The sequence below is a fragment of the Lissotriton helveticus genome, chromosome 3_1 (assembly GCF_964261635.1).
Source record: "Lissotriton helveticus chromosome 3_1, aLisHel1.1, whole genome shotgun sequence".
NCBI lineage: Eukaryota > Metazoa > Chordata > Amphibia > Caudata > Salamandridae > Lissotriton > Lissotriton helveticus.
The window spans coordinates 21164938-21172243 of record NC_136061.1 but is presented as its reverse complement, the minus strand read 5'-3'; positions in this window follow the sequence as shown (position 1 = coordinate 21172243).

The following is a 7306-nucleotide window of genomic DNA, read 5'->3' as shown; positions in this document are numbered from 1 at the left end:
GGGCCCCCCGGTCGACAAATCGCTGCAGCCGCTCTGAGCGAAGAAAAGGATGAAGAAGAAGAGGTCCCTATGGAACCAGAAGAATGGGAGTCCGCGGCCATGTGCCTCGCCTCCCTGGGCGACAAAGACATGATCCCCCGAGACCAGATTCCGATCAACACCCAGAAGTACCGCCAGTGGGTCACCATCAACGTACCCCGGGCCGAGGCTCTCCGCGATACGGGGGCCAGCATAACCGCCGTACGCTGCCATCTGGTGACCCCAGAACAAATCTTGCCCCACGTTCTGTGCCCTGTCCGGTCAGCGGACAATTCCGAGAGCCTGTGCCAGATGGCTCGCATCCCCTTCGAGTGGGGAGGAGTGTCCGGCATGCTGAAAGTCACCGTCCGAGACGATGCCCCGGTGGACTGCCTCCTAGGAAACGACCTGGAAAGTTCCCCCTGGGCACAGATCGAGCGAAGAGAGCATCTGGGGATGCTAGGCCTTCCTGAATGGGTTTGCGTAACGACCCGCTCCATGTCCACCCGGGACGTCGTTCCAACTGAAGACAATCTGCCCGAAGAACCTGAATGGCCGGCACCTCCGCCACCCGCCACTGCCACAGCCGAACCCGAACTGGGGCCGCAGGGCCCCAGCCATGAAGAACTTCCCGAGCTCGGGCCCCTTCCCGAACTAGCCCAGTGGCGCCAAGAAGGGGGCCCCACCCGCGAGCAGTTCCATCGGGAACAAAAGACATGTCCTTCCCTCGAGGGACTCCGACAACAAGCCGCCACGCAAGCCACAGGAAACTCCTCGGGGTCCCACTGGATCTATTGGGACCAGGACCTCCTGTACAGTGAACAAAAGATCGCCGAGCTGGGGGCCGGCCGAGTGCTAGTCGTCCCCCTCCACTTCAGAGACTTTCTCTTAAACCTGGCACATGATGTGCCCCTCGCCGGGCACCTGGGGCAGGACAAATCCTACAGCCGCCTGGTGACCCACTTTTATTGGCCGAAGATGCGCAGCGATGTGTACAACCACTGCCGAACCTGTCCGACCTGCCAAGCCAGCGGAAAGAGTGGGGGGAAAATCAAGGCCCCACTCCAACCGTTTCCCGTGGTGACCACTCCCTTCGAGCGAGTAGGGATCGACATCGTGGGGCCCCTGGATCCTCCAACCTCTCAGGGGCACCGCTTCATCCTCGTCCTGGTGGACCATGCCACCCGCTACCCAGAAGCTATCCCCCTCCGGACTACCACAGCCCCCGTAGTGGGTCGGGCGCTAATGGGGATCTTCTCTAGGGTCGGCTTCCCCCGAGAGGTCGTAACTGATCGGGGCACAAACTTTATATCGAAATATATGCGGTCCCTGTGGCAACAGTGCGGGGTCGCGTATAAGGTCACCACCCCGTATCACCCTCAAGGGAATGGACTAGTGGAGCGATTTAATAGGACCCTGAAAGGAATGATCAAGGGCCTAGAAGAGCCCCTCCGGCGCAAATGGGACGTTCTGCTGCCATGCCTCCTGTTCGCCTACCGGGAGGTACCCCAGAAGTCCCTGGGGTTCAGCCCCTTTGAACTATTATATGGACACCCTGTGCGAGGCCCCCTCAGCCTGGTCAAGGAAGGCTGGGAGCTGGCCGCCTCCGATACTCCGCCCGATGTTTTCCAATACCTCTTGACTCTCCGCAACCAGACTCGGAAGTTCCGGGAACTGGCCGAAACCAACCTGAAGGCCAGTCAAGAGGAGATGAAGCGCTGGTATGATGAAAATGCCTCGTCCATTGAATTCGAGCCGGGCCAGCAGGTCTGGGTCATGTCCCCGGTCGACCCCGGCGCCCTCCAGGACAAATGGACGGGGCCCTTCAAAGTGGTGGAGCGCAAGAGCCCCGTCACCTACCTAGTGGACATGGAGTCCCCCCGGAACCCCCTCCGGGTCCTACACGCCAACCGGCTCAAGCCCCACTTTGTCCGCACCAAACTGAGCCTGTTGTTGGCTACCGATGACGGAGCAGAGGACGACTCCGAGCCCCTACCAGACCTCCTGAGCACCTCCGAGAAAGATGGCTCCGTCGAGGGGGTCTCCCTCTCTCCCGCGCTGACACCCAAACAGCGCCAGGACTGCCAGAAACTGCTGGGTCAATTTGCGAACTTATTTTCCCTCACCCCCGGGGTCACCCAGTGGTGTGTTCACGACGTCGACACCGGGGACAGTCCGCCCGTGCGGCACCGAGCCTACCGCGTCCCCGACCGAGTCCGGGCCTGCATCCAAGCCGAAGTTTCCAAGATGCTAGCCCTAGGGGTAGTCGAACCCTCAGACAGTCCATGGGCCAGTCCCGTCGTCCTGGTCCCTAAGGCCGCCGCCCCCGGGGTGCCCCCGGAGCTGCGGTTCTGTGTCGACTACCGGGGACTGAATGCCGTCACCAGGACCGACGCCCATCCCATTCCCCGAGCGGATGAACTGATCGATCGCCTGGGAGCCACCAGGTACCTCAGCACCTTCGACCTCACGGCCGGATACTGGCAAATCGGCCTCACGCCAGGGGCACAAGAACGATCTGCTTTCTCGACCCCCGATGGCCACTTCCACTTCAACAAGATGCCCTTCGGCATGAAGAATGCTCCGGCCACCTTCCAGAGACTAGTGAATCGGGTGCTGGCAGGGCTGGAAGTGTGGTAAATAAACCCTGGCATAATTTCTAGGCATTAACAACTAGCATGTATCAAATGAGAGGCAGAGAGTCCGTGGTGTCCAAGTTAAAAGGGCTTTATTCCAATAACTCGAGTTAAGGGAGAATCTGTTCCATCACCACTGAGGTTCAGGAAGGGTCTTCTAACATTATTTACAAAGAACAACACATATATACATTTTTCCTTGTACATAGGGAGGAGCGCTCCAGGCAGAGCATGAAAGAAAGAGATAAGAGCAAGTGGGCGTGCATGAGGGTGTACACTTAATGAGTCACAGGTGGGTGATAGGTGGGTGGCCACTTAGAGGAGGAGTTACATGGCAGGCTGGAACTTTGCCCTACTTGTGCACGCAATTTGAGCATGACGTGCAATTGACGTGTAACTGGGAGGAGAGCTGACTTTCAGTCTAGTAGAGAGATCTTTAGTGTCAAGGCGACCAGCACGTCTGGTACTAACTGATATCTTAAGTCAGGGGATGTATTATCTGAAGCAAAGGTTGCTCATCGCTAAGAATCAGAAAAGCATATATTTCTTCGTGCATTACGTGGGGGCTGTGAGCTTTTTTATGGATGCAAGCACTGTGATTTACTTCAATGGAGACAGAGAGGCTAGGCCCTATCTTCCGCGGACGGGTTCTGTTTACCTTCCTCACTGGGCAGGAATGTGACTCTGTACAGCAGGCAGATAACTGTTATTCATAATACAGTCTTGGCAACCCTTGCTGGGTCTCTTTCGGCTGAGCTAGAAGTATGCGAGGTCAGAGATACGTAACTGCAGTGTGTTAGGAGTCATGAAAACCCTAATTCAGAAACTGGCTCAGGCTGAACCACAAAAAGGGTTCATCGTGACTTATTTAAAAGTGCACAATGCAAATACATGGGCCTTAAATGCTAACTTAATATTTCTTACATGGGAGACTTGAAGACTGGCATCCTAATGCAGGACGTAAATGCAGAGGCCTTGTGATTCAAGCCACTAAGAGAAATGTGCATGGGTGACATGCACATACATGTAACATAGGGTACACGTAGGGGGACATCTTGGTCAGGCAAAATTTCATTTTCCTCATTCCCTCCTTGTCCCCTACTTAACCCTTCAGGATACATCTATATTCATGAGACCGTATAGTTGATCATACAGAATCATTTGTTCATCTTTAACTCTTTGCTTACGTGGATGGGGAATACAGGCAGTGGCACACAGGCCGCAAATGGCCGGGCCACACTGCAGACAGAGACAGCAACCAAATACCATAAGTAGGATCATTCCTAGGATGGACAACACTTTCCATCCCCACGCAGATATCACACCCCAGAGCCAACTGGACCAAGTCCATGTGCCTGGGTCTTGATGTATGCCATGAGCAATCTTGTGGAGCCTTGTTATCGCTGCATACACAGATGGCGCATTATTTGGGATGAAAACGCAACAACTAGATCGGATCACGCTACAAACTCCACCCCTATCCTCCAAGATGACGTCTAGAACGAGACGATTTTGAAGAACAACAAGTCTCATAGCAGACTGTTCCTGGGTCAAGTTCGCCAGGGCAGATGCAGTCACATTCACTACTGCCTCAAGAGTCCTTGTTAACCTGCGTATCAGTTTACTGTTTTGGATAGGACCTATGAAGAAAAAGAATCCTTTGTTGAAATCTGTATATTGCTCCCAAGCTGTTTCAGTCTGATCAATCCCTGAGGCATCTGTCTCTCTCCTTACTCTAACATGTTCTAGTCGTGAATCTCTATGATAATGGGATGGGGCCAAGAATACAGGCGGTAATAAGAATGCTATATAACAAGTCCCACCCCAGTCTAAGGGCAGATGTACATAGGCTGTCTGACCGCAAATAAAATAGGTATGGCGTGATGTTTTGAAAGAAGAAAGTCCTTTATCATTAAACTCAACTACAACTTTACACTCGCTGTGTCCCATATGTACTGAGCCTTTCTTATTAACACATAAATCACCTTTTGCTGGTAGAACTGAAATGAACGGTGGACCTGTATTTTGCTTGGGCTGAACGTTTAACATTATAAAATTAACGGATGCATTTCCCTGCTCGTACTCTTCATTCTCTAGATCGGTTCCCTTCCTTTGGGGAAATCCGTCTTTGTCTGGAAAACATGCTTCATTCATTACTTTATTCAGGTTTCCATATATCCAGCCACCTGGATAAGCTATGTACTTTCTATCTATTGAGGTCATTAAGGCAAACCATGCTCCACATGAACCATTGTGTGAGAACGGCAGAGGATAGAAGGGCAGAACTCCCTTCGCCCTTTGATAAGGTGGCAGTTGGCCACATACCCAGCAATCAGTCGCATTGCTGGTCTGGTAAGAATGGTGTAACATTTGAATAAAAGTATTGTTACGCAATGCAAGTCGATATGACAATTCATGAGGTGGCAGTTCACTAAATGTATGCTCTATGGTGCTGTTACTGGAAGAGTGTATATGTGAGGAAATAGGAAAGAAAACATGTAGTAATAAACTGACACAGATTATAACAACGCACAGAATAAAAAGAATGATCAAAGTAACTATACATCTACTGCGTAATAGCTTGCAGTATTTTGCTTTCATGTTTTTTTTCTTACTTTTCTCGTATGTGATCTTATACATGTCAGAAATCTAGTCTAACCGATTCACCACCGAGTGGACTTAGACAATTAAACTACGTCTGACTTACTAGATCTCAACTTGGACCTATACTCCTGCTGTGGAGTCTTTTCTAGTAAAGGCGGCGCAGGCGGCGCAAGCGGCGCAAAGTCTGTATTGTTTTTTACTGAAGTACCAGATTGTCCAAAGTGTCTTTTACAATGCTGAGCGTGGATCCATCCTTTGCGTCCCTCCACTTTTATTGCGGTCCTCGTGGTCAGTAGCACCAACTTCGGGGTCTTCCAACGTGGCTCAAGGGGGCTTGATCGATCAAAGTTCCGCACAAAAACGAAATCACCAGGGACTATGGCCTGTTCCTTGACCTGGGTGTTGTCAGGGAAGGCGGCAGCAACCTGTGAACGACAAGAAAGTAGTGCAGACATCAAGGAAGCCAGGTAATCTGTCAGCATGTTACTGTCAACATCAGTTATTCTTTTAGGCATAGGCGTACCCCACATGTTTGGCGGTCTACCGAAGACTACTTCATACGGGGATAGGCCTGTTCTGGAATGAGCTACCATACGCATGTAAAAGAGGGCAACCGGTAAGGCTACCATCCAATCCACGCCTTTTTCTGCACATATCTTAGCAAGTTTTGTTTTGATTGTCTGATTATGTCTTTCTACAAGGCCTGCTGCTTCAGGGTGTCTTACACAATGGAATTTCCAAGTATATCCTAACAGAAGAGACACTTGTTTCATTAATTCAGAGGAAAATGGCTGACCGTTATCGGAATATACGACCCGAGGCAATCCATACCTGGGGAAGTACTTGCGCACTAATTGCCTGGCTGTTGTCACAGCAGTATAATCTGGAACTGGATATGCTTCTGTCCATCTAGATAGTGCACACACAACTACCAAGACATACTTGTAACCTCTAGATCTGTTCATTTGGATATAACCCATCTGGAGGACCTCAAAAGGGTGGTCAGGAGGATGAAATCCGCCTTGTTCCACCGGAATGCCTTTACCTGGATTGAACTGGCAACAGATCATACATGTTCGTACTTTCTGTTTCGCTGCTGCACGCATGTGCTTGTTAAACCAGATATTCTGCAAGCTGTCTATCATTGCCTTTTCTCCCAAGTGTGCTGGACTATGTGCTGTGTTTATGATTACTTGTACCATAGAATCTGGAAGAAACCATGTACCTTTTCCCTTAGTCATCCAACCTTGTTCAGTCTGGACCCCTCCTTGTTCAATCCATTTCTTTATCTCATCTGCAGTGGCATGTGTCTGTATGTCGAGTACATCTTGAGTGGGATCCCTGACTGTCATACATGTTGTCAGTAATGGTACCTCTGTCCTTGTCGTGTCTGTTGGTGTCTGGGCTGTCTGGGCTGTAAGTTTAGCTGTTCGGTCTGCCAGGTCATTACCCTGGGAAATGGTGTCTGTAACTTTGGTGTGAGCTTTGCACTTCAGGATAGAAATGGCTATAGGTAAATGTATTGCTTCCAACAGGGCTTGAATGAGCTGGCCGTGCTGGATCTTGGTCCCATGGGAGGTCAAGAAACCTCTCTCCCTCCAAAGTACCCCGAAATCATGAACTACGCCAAAAGCATATTGTGAGTCAGTATAAATGTTCACTCTTAAGTGCTTAGCTCTTATGCAGGCTTGTGTCAGAGCGATGAGCTCTGCTGCTTGTGCTGATAGTGTGTCTATTTTCTGTGTCTCCATGAATTTAGTAGCAGTGGTCACAGCATATGCTGCTACTAATTCTCCTGCACTCGTTCTCATGCATGATCCATCTACATAGAGCGTTAAGTCTGGGTCTGGAAGTGCAATATCTGTCAGGTCTTGTCTTGGTTTCGTCACTATATTCATTACTTCCACACAGTCGTGTGGTGGTGCAATTACTGTACTTGAGGGCAAAAGTGTTGCAGGATTCAGAATATTACAACGTCTGATCTCTGTGTGGTTGAAATAATGTCAGTTCATATCCTGTCAGTCTTGCTACAGTCAAATGTTGTGTCT